General features: G+C 40.2%; 1 protein-coding gene across 3 annotated transcripts in view; it reads left to right on the forward strand.

Moving 5' to 3' along the window:
* Window positions 1–15,489, forward strand: part of raly (RALY heterogeneous nuclear ribonucleoprotein) — a 305,333-nt gene that overhangs the window by 89,404 nt on the left and 200,440 nt on the right. For all 3 annotated transcript variants that reach the window (XM_062978807.1, XM_008110000.3, XM_062978806.1), the window contains exon 2: window positions 15,071–15,162. The gene's annotated coding sequence lies outside the window, so the exon portion shown is untranslated. The remainder of the gene's footprint in view (window positions 1–15,070; window positions 15,163–15,489) is intronic.

Raw genomic sequence — 15,489 nt, forward strand, 5'->3', positions numbered from 1 at the left:
TACTTCATCAACCTGGCTGAGCTGTCACATTGTCCTCCCAATACGCCACAGAGCTCAGTGCAAGTGACTGACCATTGCCTGTCATGTCTCATGTGACCAGCAAGAAGGATGGGGTTGATGAGCACAGAGAAATGGTGATGGTGCATATATCCAGTCTGGACAGTAGATTAGTCTCAATCAGACCTGACCCTGCTATCTAGACTTCCCAGAAGCCCTGGGACCCTCTGGAGTTTCCAGCAAATCCCAAAATATCCCATGGGTTCTGAGAGGTTTTGAGCATTTTTTCAAACATTTTTTACATTTTGCAGGTTTTGTGAAAAAAAAAAGTATTTGTACAAAAAGCAACCAGTGTTTTGTATAGAAAAAAAGCATTTTTATGCAGACATAATATGTCTTGCACAAAACCAAAACAGTTTCTCTGCAAAAGCATTCTAGTACAAAGCACTCTTTTTTCTAGAAAAAAATCACAAAAAATCCTGAAAAGCCAAAAAAAAAACACACTCACATCAGCTGGCTCTTGTTTCAATTAGATAACCAGGGAAGTTAGGGGAGAACCACACCTGCAGCCAACAGAAGGAAGAAGCTATCACCTCCCAAACATCTGGAGGACTTTCTCAGCAATTCAGGATGATGTTTTGTTCTTCCTATGATATATATCTCCTCCTCTCCCACACACCATCTTCCACTTACCACTAAATGGCTGGATGGGCACCCAGAAAACAGGTAGGTGGCTTGAGGAAGAATCACAGTGGATGGAGACACTAAATTCCTCAAAGGTTACACATACAGGTATAAACTATATGTCACTCAGAGTATTTATTTATTTATTTACAGTATTTATATTCCGCCCTTCTCACCCCAAGGGGGACTCAGGGCGGATCACATTATAACACACATAGGGCAAACATTCAATGCCCATAAACACATCAAACAGAGACTGAGAGACACACGCAGAGGCAAGTTAACCTTCTTCTGAGGGGATGTTCAATTCTGGCCACAGGGGGGAGCAGCTGCTTCATCATCCACACTGACGGCACTTCCTCATTCCAGGTCGTAAATTAGTTAATCTTGCCTCCCCACTTTATAAGTGGTACCTTATCTCCTACTTGATAGATGCAACTATCTTTCGGGTTGCTAGGTCAGCAACGAGCAGGGGCTATTTTTTATTTTTAATTGACGGGTGCTCACCCCGCCACGGGCTGGCCTCGAACTCATGACCTCATGGTCAGAGTGATTTAAGGCAGCTGCTCAACATAAGTATGCCAAACCATAAGTAATATTTTTCATATCCCTACCAACATCATACGTGAACAATCCTGCATTTAAATTTGAAGCAGGACAGGAAAAGAAAAGAAAATCCAAGCATGGTGATTGCCATTGCATGTATTTTGATTCAAGTATCAGATTTTGGTATTAAGTGAAATTTTCACTTAGAGTGCTTTTGGACAGGACTGTACCACTTCTGAAAATAAACCTTTGAGTGAGCCCAATGAGGCCAGTTGCTAAGTAACCAGACTATCTACCAGGTGCTCCTGAGGAGATGACTTGGTCCTCCCAGCGCTGGAAATCTCTCAGCCAGAATAATCCATTTCCACTCACTGTGACTCCTCACTTTCATGCACATTCTTCCATTTTTTTCCTAAGGCTAAAGTGGCTTTGAGTGACTCAAGGCAAGCAGGAATTTGACCTCCTTTTAGGGGGGGGATCTGACTCTCTGGGTGTGCAGCTGGTGAGAGTCTATCAGTCAAGAAAGCAGCATGTGTGAGAAGCTTTCTCTCATACTCCCTGGAATGTCTTTGGCTCAACAGATAGTTTGACAGAGTCTTTATCTTCAAGTGATTCATTGTTGTTCTTGACTTTTTCTGTGCATGGTACTCACCATTATGTTTTTATGCCAGCCAAAATCTATCTCCAGATTTGAAAGGATCTTCAACTAGCATTCTCATCCTAAATATCTATATAGACTTATTTCTAGCAACACTAGTATAACACAATGTACTGTGTGTATGGCATTGTCACAGGACAATGGGGAACCCATCCTGTTCACTTATCTCTCAGGCAGTAGCATCTCATGTGCAACAGTCTGTTTCTCAATTTTGGCCAATTTCCCCTTCCCACTGCAGATTCCTGTAGCCTTTGGAAAGGATTTGTGGGACACTCTATGAAGTAGCATGGAAAGAAGGTGCTGTATGCAAACATCTCCTGCTGGTTTCCTTCTATTTGCACAATGGAGATAGGCTTGGGCTCCTTGTCAAGTGAATCTTCAGGGAGAAACTTGCATTTATTGCTGTATAGTGTATACAAAGTAAATGCAAATGTTTTTCATCATGTCCTGGAGGTTTAGGGTTCAGACCAATGGAAAACCTTTGGATGCACTTGTTAATGTTATTAAAATTCTATGCAAAAATATTTTTAAGTCAATCAGCACAGAGCCTATGAAAACATTTTTGGATGAATATCCCCGTGCTTATGAGCTCTTCCCATGCATTTCATTGTAGCAAACTTTTTATTTGTTGTTATATTTTTTATCAATGTTTTTTCAATGTGCATATTTTGCACTGACAGGTAGCCTGGTCCTCCTATGAGAAAAAGTGTACTAGCTGACACATGCAGCTAATGTTAAGGAGTGTAGCAAATGGTGAGGTACTGCAAAACAGACATGACCATACTACTTACAACCTTGTCACAAAGGGCTAAATTCAGTGGCATGTGCAGGTTTAGCCCAGGTCACTCATTGAGCCCACTGGCTCCCATCAAATGATATCAGTAGAGCTCCATGGGTGTAGTAGGGTGGAGCTAGCTCATTCTGCCACTGTGGCAACATAAAAGGCTTCCCATGTTGCCATAGGAAGCCATGGGAGGAAGCCTCATGGTCAATGCCCTTAACTGGAACTGAGTGATGCAAGGTATGGGGCAGGACCGGCCCGAGGAAATTCAAAGGGGTACACAAATATTTTTTTTGTGCCCCCTCCCCTGTGCTGCAGGAGGCGTGGCCAGGACTGGCCCCGCCTCCCACGCCCTAACCCCACCTCCCACACCCGGCGGCCACACCTCCTGCGGCACGGGTGGCGTGGGAGGCGGGGCCAGGGTGCACGGCGCGGGAGGCAGGGCCAGACGTGGCCCTGCCTCCCGCAGGGCGCGCCCTGGGCCAGCCAAGCTGCGGCAGGAGTTCTTCCAGGCTGCAGCCTGAAAGGACTCCCGCTGCAGCGGGCACGCACTGTGGGAGGCATGGCTGGTCCCTCCTCCTACGGGGTGTGCCCTGGCCTGGCTGCGCCATGGCACGCCCCGCGGGAGGCGGGGCCAGACCTGGCCACGCCTCCACATCACACGGCCCCACCTCCGCCAGGTGTGGCCCCACCTCAATAGCTCCCCTGGGAAGGTGGCGCCCAATGGGGGCGTGGCCAGCGTGCCGTGTTGGGCCGGGCCTGGTATGGGGTGCAGGGTTCCCCATTTCCCCCGACGATGTGGATCAATGTGGCAAGGTAGATAGTCTGCCACTCCCAACTTGTCCATCTACCAACTGAAGCATCAAAGGGTGCTTCTTTCTTTTAAACTGATTTATTTCTGCACATAGATGCACAGAATTGTCACCTTCTTCATCAGGCAGTAAAATTCTTGAGTCATCTTTTATTAGTTAACTCACTGAAGCCCTGTTGCAAAATTTAGAGAGAAATGAAAATACAGAAAAATTGTAGATTTCTATTCTAAGGATGACAAGATACTCCTTAGTAGAGGTGCTAGTCAGACATCCTACATTTTAAAGCTCAATCTAATTTGAACAACAGGGTTGCACTTTTTTGAATAATAGGAAAGTAACATTGTTCTCGTGACAAGCTTGTTTTCTGCAGCTCTAGAGACTGGGACATGGAGCAATGAATTCGAACTTCAGGAAAAGAGATTCCATCAAAACATGAGAAAGAACTTCCTGATGATAAGAGCTGCTACACAGTGTAATATGCTGCTTTGGTATATGATGAAGTCTCCTTCTTTAGAGATTTTTAAACATAGGTTGGTTGGCAAACTGTCAATGTGCTTTGATTGTGTATTCCTACATAGCAGAATAGGGTCAGACTGGATTGTCCTTGTGATCTCTTCAAACTGTATAATTTTATGATCTTTATGAAGCATGAGAGTTAGATCTATGCTCATGCACTGACCAGCCTTTCAGCCAGCAGTGGGGCAAAGGGGAATTGTTTGTATAAGGGAGCACGCTACACAGAAGCATGTAAAAAGTATAACCGGAGTTACCCCAGCATAATTCCCCAACAGAATTCTGTCCCAACTTCAAATTAGCCTAACTAATTTACCCTCTTTTGTTATAAAGATAATACATCCATGAACCATTCAGCTAGTTCTGGGTTCTCAAAGGGAGTTAGAGTTCACCTTTCCCAAACAGCAGCTCCCTCTGTTTCATAGCAAACCCACATTCTTGGGTGAGTTAAAATATTATCTGAATACTTAGCTGATCATCTAAATTCTAATATGTTTGTGGTGTTGATGTAATTACTTCTTTAAAAAAGAATCTTCAAACATAAGAGAAAAGTATTTCTCTGAAATAAATCATACATATCTTCTTTCTGATACATAAATATCAATCTGTTACTGAGATGCTGGAGGCAAAACAATGAGTACACATGAGATGTGACCTTTGTGAAGCAATCCCGAGGGGAGATTATGGTCATGCAATCCTACACCAATACACACCAGCTTAATAGAAGAAATATAATGCATGGTCCTTAGTTTAAAATAGCAAAGAACATTGAACACTTGAATCCTTGGATCACTTTTTTGTTTTGTTCTACACTATATAAAACATTGGAGTCTATCATCTTGGTTGCCTTGTCCTTTGTGAACTGCACCTCAACTCAAGTGACCCATTGCTTAACTATAGGGATTGGGAGTGTTGGCGTTAATCTGAGTTGAATGAGTTGTTTCAAGACCTCATTCTATAGACAAAGAGATAGTGGAATTTATCCGCTAAAGCAATGTGGTCCATCCTTTGCTGTAGACCACTTGCTGCATCAGCCTCCACCAATACAGCTGATCTGTGAGTCAATTTTCAACCTCAAGCAATATATTGGAGTGTCCTAGAACTAAAACCAGCTCCAACTTAGAATAAATGCATGTGTCACTAACAAGATTCCAACCAATATTTCTGCACAAACAATAGTCTTGCAACAACAGCAAAATCACCAAATGTAAACTTCTTTTTAAAAAAATATTTATTCTTGCATGCAAATAAAGGATATGCATCCCTGCTGTGGCATCACGCATATGTCTAATACTGGATGCAAGGATGTGGGTGCCATCACACACATGACAACTTCCCAGAACATTATTCACTAAGCACAACATTCTGGGTAAGGTTGTGTAATCATATTCAGCAGAATTTGGTTGCAGCCTTTCCAAGACTACAAACCCCAATAAGCCAGATTTGTGCCCAACCAAATATAGAGCACTTTACAGAACCTCACATATTAAGGTTTAGGGAATCACTTCTATGTACAACAATATTAATGGATGGGGCTTATGGTGCACCCCATATCCCTGCACCACAATTTAATCCTCACACTCAACTAGGGCTACTGCACTGAGAAAGAAGATGCTACACCTTTAGTTAAGTATGCTAGCCAAGTACATAGTTGGTGTTAATACAATATGTTTGCTATGCCTTTCAGGACCTCCTCCTCTGTTAGCAACTCTTGCAGAGTGTTTATGATTTTTTTTTCTTAAAAAAAGAGGGAGGGAGTCTGTGTGAGCGAGAAAAATTAGTGAAGCTTAAGGTTATCCCATTTCCAGTTGACATAAGAAAAGAAGCCATCTTGTGCAAACCCATTGATAGATCTTAGGCTTCATTCTAACCAACAATGCTGACTTTTTAATTAAAGGCACCACTTTATTTCCACAGGCAGCTGTATGGCCTCTTAATGAGATGTTGTAGCTAGAGTCATGTAGGCAATATTAGCCAGCCTTCTAGTACCGGCTGAGCTAATAATTTCATATCCTAATACCCATCTGAGCAGCTGAGATGTTTTGCATTTTTAAAGTCTTTCTGCTGAGCCTGAATTAATGAGAGGAAAAAGAAGGACTCCAGATAGAGCCAGGGAGTGACTGATTAGTTCTACTGCACAGCGACAACCGACCCTGTCATGGACGCAGCCACTGACCTTTATTGAAGCAGAACTGTATGTAACAGATAAGAATATTTAACAACAATTAATGTCACAGTGGTATGGGGGACAAACGGGCTCCATCAGAAATTCCACAGCAAATTGCTCAAAGAGAAATGTCAGCCTCCTCCTTATATCGGCACCCTGCCTGCGATGCTGGAATTAAATAGAAGTGGGGCAGCCAAGGGAAATGGAAAGAGAAGGGTATCTGAAGCGATTTCATGAATGAACAAAAGAATATGTCGCTGCCAAGCAGACCAAGCCCGGTTATTTTAAAATCAAACTTCAAATGAGTTGACAATTAGGCCCTGGGATAAATGAAGTAAAGCCAATTACCTCCACCGTTAAACTTGCGACAGGTGTGCTCCACCTTTCCTCTCACTATGGTTCTGGCATAATTAACATTAGCAGATGGTTTATTGTGTTTAGGGCAGAGCTCTCTAGGGTTTGCCCACTGTGTGTGAGTGGGCATGTATCTACACACTTTTCTGAGTTGAAAGGATCTTTGCCTGAGATGGGCCTCTTCATCTGCTGTTAGAACAGTGGGTAGACCTTCCTTCGAGGGATGCTGATGCACTGTAGTTCCTTATTCATACATTTTCTCTTAATGGGGTAGTAGAGACTAGATACTGGATGCCTTTGTTTGCATACTTACTTTTCTAATTAAACACCTACAAACTGTGAAGGATGATATTTGAGGTATTTTGATATAGATTCCCAGTATTGATGTAGATCAGATATAGAGGACTGAAAATTATTATTATTTCCCTCAGTATGTCAAGGACTGACATTGTACTTGTTCCTATTGCCTACAATTGTGTCTGTCTTTTGTAGAAACTTGCCCGGCACTAACAGCCATTGGCTCAAAGACCAGCTCCAGTCTAAGGATCTTGAGTATAGGTTTCAGGTTGGTGTTAGCAACAGAGTTAGAGTATTGTGATAAATATGTTTGTTTGTGTGTTAATATTCTAAAGCACTGCTTCTTAAACGGTGGGTCCTGACCACAAATGGGGTCCCTTAGGATCATGAAAAATTTGGCAGTACTAAATGTTGGGGTTGTTGTATGTCTTTCGGGCTGTGTGGCCATGTTTCAGAAGTATTCTCTCCTGACATTTCGGCCACATCTATGGCAGGCATCCTCAGAGGCTGTGAGGCATGGATAAACTAAGCAAGGAAAGTACTAAATGTTTTCTGACTGGCACCTAGCATCGGTTTTATATATTTACACGAATCTGTTCTGCAGTGTTTGCAATGGACTCTGCAGAAGATGCTTCAGATGTACTTCATAAAAGGAAAAATCAGGTTGTTTAGCAAGCCTTGCAAATGCTGGTTTGTTAGTAAATGTTTGATTTCTATACCTATTTTAAATACCTATATAGTATATACCCGGGGTATTGTAAAAATGTATTGGGATGAAAGGGGTTGCGAATTGAAAAGTTTAAGAAGCCCTACTCTAAAAAAAATGTTGCTGCTGCTTGGTTTGCCATTGCCCTCCTCTGGGATTGAGAGACTCTAACTTGCCCAAGGTTTGTGTGGCAGAGTGGAAATTCAAACTACTAGACCAAACTGAATCTCTAAAGAAAACTATAAAGGAGTCTGAAAAAAGTCCCATTACATATAAAACATACCAGCATTCCTGTTCTATGAAATCTTCTAGGGCTGCAAACCAGACCATATTTCATAGCCTTCCCAGTTTTTAAATATCACCTAATATCTGCTCTCTTCTTCTTGTCTGGAGATAAGAATAGCTAATTAGTCTAAACTAAGAATGGCTAAATAATTAGGCTAAATCTGCTATTTGTTATGCCTCATTAGATTAAAAGCAAAACACGAAATCCTTTCCCTTATTATTTAATCCTCCAGTCCACTCCACAAAATTAAAATAAGGCATTGTTTTTCATGTTTTATTTCCATGCTCTGACTAGTCCTAAGCATTTTTCAGGTTAACATATGTCTCCAGATTGCATTCTCCTGAATATTTACACAACCTACTTTGCAAATTCTGTATTAGAGCAAATAAATATAGTAAAACCAGTTTCCTTAGCTGGCCTTTTTCTTTTTTCCTCAGATTATTCAGTAAAAATGGTGTTCATATTTCATTGGGAAGTTTAACTTCACAGTCCTGGCAGTGAGAGGTGTATGCTGCTAATTGGATTAAAAAATATGGACACATAATTATGACCAGCAGAAATATCTTTGCAGCTCACCTCAGGTTTCCTGACCAAAGCTTGTACAAACTGAAATGGAAAATGAGTTAATCATATCAACACCAGACTCTCATACCTTCATTCCATTGTGCAGCTGCCAGCTATCAATACTCAACCACAGTTAGTGATGATAATGCCACTTCCAGGGTTTATCGGGTACTTTCAGTGGGATTCACTGCACATATATAACCTGTCCCAGTTGGCTGAAGATCCTGGTTAGGTTTGCATCTTTGTAGTACTTGGCAGTATTTAAGTGGCTGTGAAGAAGTCAGTAGAAAGGGCCATAATTCAATGGAACAGTGGATCCTATAGTGTGTTGAAGATTCCATTGAAGTCTAGAGACCACTGACTGAATTAAATATAATTTAAAGCAAAGTATTTGTTTAAAGGGCTCTTAAAACAATCCATGTTTCAGGGATCATACTCTGGTTCCATCTCTGACCATTTCATACAATTAAAAACTAGATTCAGACTGTGGTGGTCACTCAACTAACTCACGCAATAATACACAAAAGAAAGTCCTTAATAATGTGCATTCGTGCTCAAACTTGTTCCAGGATTTCCTATGTAATTATCTGTGCATCAAAACCACTTTCTTCAATGCCAGTTTGAAACTGCATCAAATGGTCAATGTACATGGGACCTCAGAGGCATCTTAAACGTGGCATAGCTTAGAGAGCTTCAGCCTATAGTCAATTCATGTCACTTTTGTATGTATGCAGCCTTGGACCTTCCATTCCATTTATTTATTTACTTTTTTCATTTGATTTTCTCCTATTATAATGATTTAAGAGAATTAACAGTACTATAAAACAATTTCTATGTCAATTCATACATTAATTGTGATATTTTGCTTTAATCTGCCTGAAAAACATGGAGACACGTGATGATGAGAATTTTCAAAGTAGACATTCCTTTATTATTTCCTTTCAAAATACACATTTTAAAAAGTATATTGATACATTTTTGAGTGGAATGAGAACTACATAGGAGCATTCAGGATGTGTGAAGGCTGCTGGAAAAAGCTTTATTTTAGGATATCTGGATAAGGCCAATTCTTCTAGGAATACTCAGAAATCAAATGCTCAAGCATTCTAATTTTCACAGCTGTAATCTGAGACTTCAGCAAGAATCAGATACAATATATCAGGACTCGTTCTGATATTTTTGAGAGCTGCTCTTTCCCAGATTTGAATCTAACCAAGAAGGCAGCTTCATGAGATTTCATAAGAGTCTTTGGTCTTCAGTGAGGAAATTATGTGCAATTAGCATCCGGATCTCCGTATTCAGCATCATGTATGGCGTTTGTGTCAAATCTGCTCTTGTGTATTCAATTTTTCAAAGTATTCACAGTCTGTTAATTTTAGTTTCTTCAGAACTGTAAGATGCTTGGGCTACTGTCATGGAGAAATTTGACAACAGAGACATATGTGTACAAAATGGTAAGGATGATGGTATAACTTTGCAACTTGTGTTGGCCATGACACTTGTTATTTTCTGGATAAAAGCAAATTTCAAAACTTTACAGAAGCAGGGCATGTAGTAGAGGACATTTCACTTTCTATAAGATTTTAAAAGGCTATTTAGTCCAAGTTCAGTATGAAGATTAAAAACTATAGGGAGAAAAACCAGAGACCTAGTTGATGGATAGCAGGCTGAAGAGATACACAGAACACCTGGCCACAGTCTTCCCTACACACTATATTTTTACTTAAATTCTTGGATGTTTTCTCACATGTGAAATCTGGGACCCTCTGATTCCTACTTAGTAGAAGAGAATTTAAAGGGCTGTTGGAAGACAATTCTCTATTTAAAGGATAGGGAACAATTGGTCTTTCAGATTTTGAAGACCTTCAGGATTTTTTTACCCCTTAATATCAGCCATTACAGGAAGACTGAAAATATAACATCTAACAGTTAAAACTGAGACATATGGCCAAGTAACATCAGAGAATGGGTAAAGTGGCAAAACATATTAATGAGGAAGAACACACAATTCAAAAGAGGCTGCAGCAGTTTGCTTTTGTCTATTAAATAATAATAATAAATATATTTTATTGATTAGCCCTTAGGCCATATCACCATACTGAACCAAACAACATTTGACTATGGATATTATTATGCCTCCTTGGTCCTAAAAGGATGCAGTACTCAATGCTAAAACATGGAGAAAACTACCTTCATACCCACGAAGGTTGTTCAGAGCATTTTGGGTAGGTGAGTCTGGGCCTCCAAGGCCTCCTTGAGGGCTGACACAGCCCCTGAGCTTCCCATAATCGCCTATCCCTGATTTATAGCATTCTTTATTCGTCCAGTTCAAAAGGATTTAAAAGGCAGGAAGCCCTGAACAGTGAGAGTGAAGACTTTAATTTTGCCATCATCATTCAGCACCTGGATAGCTGTCTGAACAATAGGTGCACAGGTCATCTGGTTACAATCTTCTATACATCCAAACAAATAAATATAAATGTCATGTAAATCTGTGTTCTCTCTCTCTCTCTCTTCCAAATGAATTTCATCTTTTTGGACATGCATAAATAGCTGCCTTAAGAAAGACTGCATGTTATTTGTTCCCAATTGCCTCCCTCTTCACTTCATACATGTGTTGTCACTTGTCACTTGTTTGAAATAGCCCTTAGTTTATATGATGTTACACTTTTGGTGCATAACATCTGCAACATCCATTAATACCATTAACTTTTGAGCAAAAGTAATGACAGAATGCAGTGAATGTTAAGATTCATCAATCCCCCAACATTTGCCTTTTCAGTCACTGTAGAATACTCAACCTAAATAACTAAAAGCCAGTAAATTGGCCCTTTTAAAACATTGAGCTCTTTTACAGTATAGAATAGATGATTCAGGCTTAAGGTGTAGCAAGGCAAACCACTTAGGCTATTTTGTTACTAGAAAGCATTTAGCAAAACACCAGAGTTCTTTTTCTCACATCACCACTATCATGTATAGTCTTTCTATAAAATCAGTTGTTAAACAATGCCAAAAGTACTTTCCCATAAGATAACTATGTTTCTTTTGCAACACTTCTGTAGCACTCACTATATAAACTACTACTTTGCATCCAAAAAGAATAAACACATTTCCCCTCTCAAGAGCACATTAATAGCTATTCTGATTTTCATGCCAGATGGAGATATATGTCATATGCTCCCGATGGATATGTTTTCAACAACATATACCTTTTCCTGTTCTTCTCCACTTACACTATTTTATGGACCTTTAAAATGGTAAAACCAAAGCATTAATATGCTGTGAATGCTGTATTTTCAAGCTGGGGAAGCTTTTCATTGAATATATTTTAGAAATAAAAAGGCATTGTCATAGCTCTTTTCCTTTCCTGGACATTGTCATTTGGACAACCTTTTTGTATGATATGTGTTTAGATCCTTCGAGGCTGGGTGATTCTCCTTTCTACATTGGACTTCATCCTTTAAATTTGCATTTGATACTGAAATGTTGTGCAGAAATTATTCTGTTGAGAAAATGTTTCTTGTGCACAGACAACAATTTCCATGAAAACAACCCATAATTTTTATCATAGAATTGTTCCTGTGCAATACCTCAGAGCATTCAGTACTAGGAGATTTTGCAAAGAAACATGCAATACTATTTTTTTTTCTTGATGAAATTTCTTGACAATTGGGAAAGCCATTTTTTTCACCTGGGAACACATAACTGCTATCCTCCCCACCTGTAATCACGGCTCTTCCAACATGTGGATAGATGTGGATATTATTCATGATGGGCAGCAATGGCTCATCATTAATAGCAATACTTGCATAATCTGTATTTACTTAGCATGCAACCCAGGGACTATTCACTTCATGGGACTGCTAAGTAAGTATTCGATAGAGAAAGCAAACAACTCACAATTACTTTCAGCCACCCCAAAAAATCCCAACCCCACTTCTGGGGTTGTTGTTGAAGAATAAATTCACACAGCTCCCCAACAGCACAGTTCTTTCTTTAAGCAAAACAAGACCTGACTTTAAACAGCACTAGCAACTGTGTAATGAAGTCTTCTACAAGTTATTATCCATTTCATTTGAAGAATAAGAATGTTTTGTCAGGTGTTGCTTTTTTATGTAAGATGTGTACCAACAATGACAACTACATGAATGAATAGGCAAGTTTTTGTCATAAATGCCCTTCAACAGCTTTTATTCAGAGTGTTATCCTGAGTTTGGGGCCAATCAGATCTATTATAGGAAACCTAACAATGTTTTTCACACCAGTGAAAAAATGTAATGTTTCTTGACTGTTGTTGAATCCATCCCCTTCCAATCACTTTAAGATTTCGGCGCATCATTTAATGCTATGGAAATTTCTGTAGAAATCTCACACCATGACTGCAATTGATGATCCGCAAAAAAAAAAAAAAAAAACTGTTAGCTTTTTACACTGTAAAATTGAAATGTGTCCCCATTCCTCTGTTTTGAAAGGTTACAATAATTGCTCCCAGGAAATATATGCAAGCATGTAATTTACAACCGGATCAGTTCCAGAAGGGACCCTGTGCCATCAACAACAAACAAACAAATGTATTTGCTCAATTTCAGCCAAAGATTACTGGTGCCAAACTCCAGATCTGGAATCTCTTCCACAAATTGATACTAGTCCCTGAAATTTGAGTTTCCTGTATCTTACCCAAAAAACTGGAAGCGAATTGTGCAGGCTCTCTGGACTAAAGAAGCAAATGCTTTGAAGCATGCATGCAACCAATCCTATTTCCCTTTACAAACAAGTGCAGTATCATAGGGTCAGCACTGTAAGGCACCTACTAAGTTTGGTGCCACATAAACATTTCCAAAAAAGAGGATAAACAAGGGTGTCATGTTACTATAATAATACAGAGGTAAATGTTAATACCCTCCAGTTGTCCTAATTTAGCAGGATAGTCCTGATAGAATCACTGTTGTTCCACTATTGCAGCTGCTTTTAAAATGTCTCAGTTTATATCTCCTCCTATTACCTTTATGCTTTGTCCTTCCCTTACATCAATTGCTGTTGAGTTCAAAGTATGAAAGTAGTTTGCACTGAACAGATTCTGTGGCAGGACTGGAGAGGGCAGAATTTTTTACTTCTGCATAGGCACAGGCAAAAGCAACCCATTGCATTTTTTCCTAACATCTGTGTTCTTTCTAATTTGCTATCTTGCTCACACTCTGATGTTGCTTGGCCACATGCATCCCAGTATTCTTCTATAAAATGTTGGAGGCAGTCCAATGGGAATGGCTAATGGTAAATGGCACAGGAATTGATGTTCTTCAACATGTGGAAAACTACTACTTCTCTATTCCTAAATTACCTTTTACATAGAAAGACTGTCTACTCCAAAGTATGAATAACATCCATCTCCATCCCACTCTCTCTTTTCCTGTAGTTATGACATATACAAATGACCTACATAATGTCTTTTAATGTTGCAGATCTCTAGTCAACATATTAAATACAAGTGCCCCCTTTGCTATGGAGAAGTTTGCTATTTTTGTTCCTGCCATTATCACCCACTTTCAAACATTAGTCCCAGTGGAAAGTTCTGAAATTACACATAAAACCAAATATGAATTGAGTCATTCATAATCAAAGGGAATGCTTTCTTTGGCATATCAGACTGATTAGCTGACCATCCACATTAACATTTTATCAGAAATGGCCTAGATACATCTACTGGAAGGACAGCAGGGAGGAGGCCATTCTGGCTTCTCTGTGCATGGTGGTCCAAAGTTGAGGGCCAGCTACTAAGAAGGATGGACCTCTCTCTTGTTCCCACCAACAAAGCTTGCAATGGAAATAGGACCAAAAGAAGGGCCTCTCATGAAGTAACCAGGGCCTGGGCAGGTTCATACAAGTAGATGTGATCTGCCAAATAGCCTGGACCTGAGTCATATAGGGCTTTAAAGATCATAACCACTAGTTTGAATTATACCCAGAAACAAACTGGCAGCCAGTGGAGCTGCTGCAACCGGGGGGGGGGGGGGGGGTTATCCGCTCTCTGTAGCCGGCCCCAGTTAGCAACCTGGCTACAGCTCTTTGGGCCAGCTGAAGTTTCTGAACACTCTTCGAAGGCAACCCCACATAGAGCATGTTATAGTATTTCAAATGGGAGTTAACGAAGGCATGTACTACCATAGTCAGATCGAGCATCTTAAGGAGTAGACGCAGTCAGCGCACACATTTTAATTATGCAAAGGCCCTCCTGGCCACTGAAGATAGGTTCAGCATTGAGTCCAGAAGGACCCCCAAACTGTGGACCTATGTCTTCAGGGGGAGAGTGACCCCATCCAGCACAGATTGGGTCCCTATTCCCTGATCTGCCTTCTGACTGACCAGGAGCACTTCTATCTTGTCTGGACTGAGTTTCAATTTGTTTGCCCTCATCTAGTCCATTACTTGATGACACGCACTAGTTTAGGGTGTCATCTTTCTACAGGTGTCACCGCACTACAAAACTCCAGATGACCTCTCCCAGTGGTTTCATGTATATGTTAAATATGGGGGACAAAACAGAACCTGAAGAACTCCACAGGTTCCTTGGAGTTCCATATCTATCGATCGATTGATTGATCGATGGATAAATAGCATATATCAAGTCCACATCTGTGTGTAGTTGATGGTAAAGCATTTTAATATAAACTATGAGTACAACAATTTATCGCGTCCCTTCATTTGCAGGTAAAGCCAGACCTCTAAAGGAATACTGCTTAGCCCCCCTCATCTACTGAACAAAGAGGAGCTACAGTTTCATATCTAAAACACCATTCCTGGTGAGTAATTCATCATATTTCAATTTAAAGTTGCTGAGCAATGTTTGCATTTCTGGTGCAGTTTTAATGGAACTGAAAAGTTTGTGTGGTGGAATAACATGAGCTTCCAGGGAAAAAGGTTCTGGATTGCTGTGTAATGAGATTTGTTTTATGGCTGATGGTTTCTTAAGATATTCTAATGTCGAAAAGCAAGCCTTGTGTTTTTTATATTAACTTGGGGAAATAGAACTTGTTGAAAAGCTCTGATTTATAAGATTCAAACACATACTGGAAATAGCAGGACAGTTTGTCATGGTTCAAGACAAGAAAAACAACCAATTATCCTGG

The sequence above is a fragment of the Anolis carolinensis genome, chromosome 4 (genome assembly GCF_035594765.1).
Source record: "Anolis carolinensis isolate JA03-04 chromosome 4, rAnoCar3.1.pri, whole genome shotgun sequence".
NCBI classification, from domain to species: Eukaryota; Metazoa; Chordata; class Lepidosauria; order Squamata; family Dactyloidae; genus Anolis; species Anolis carolinensis.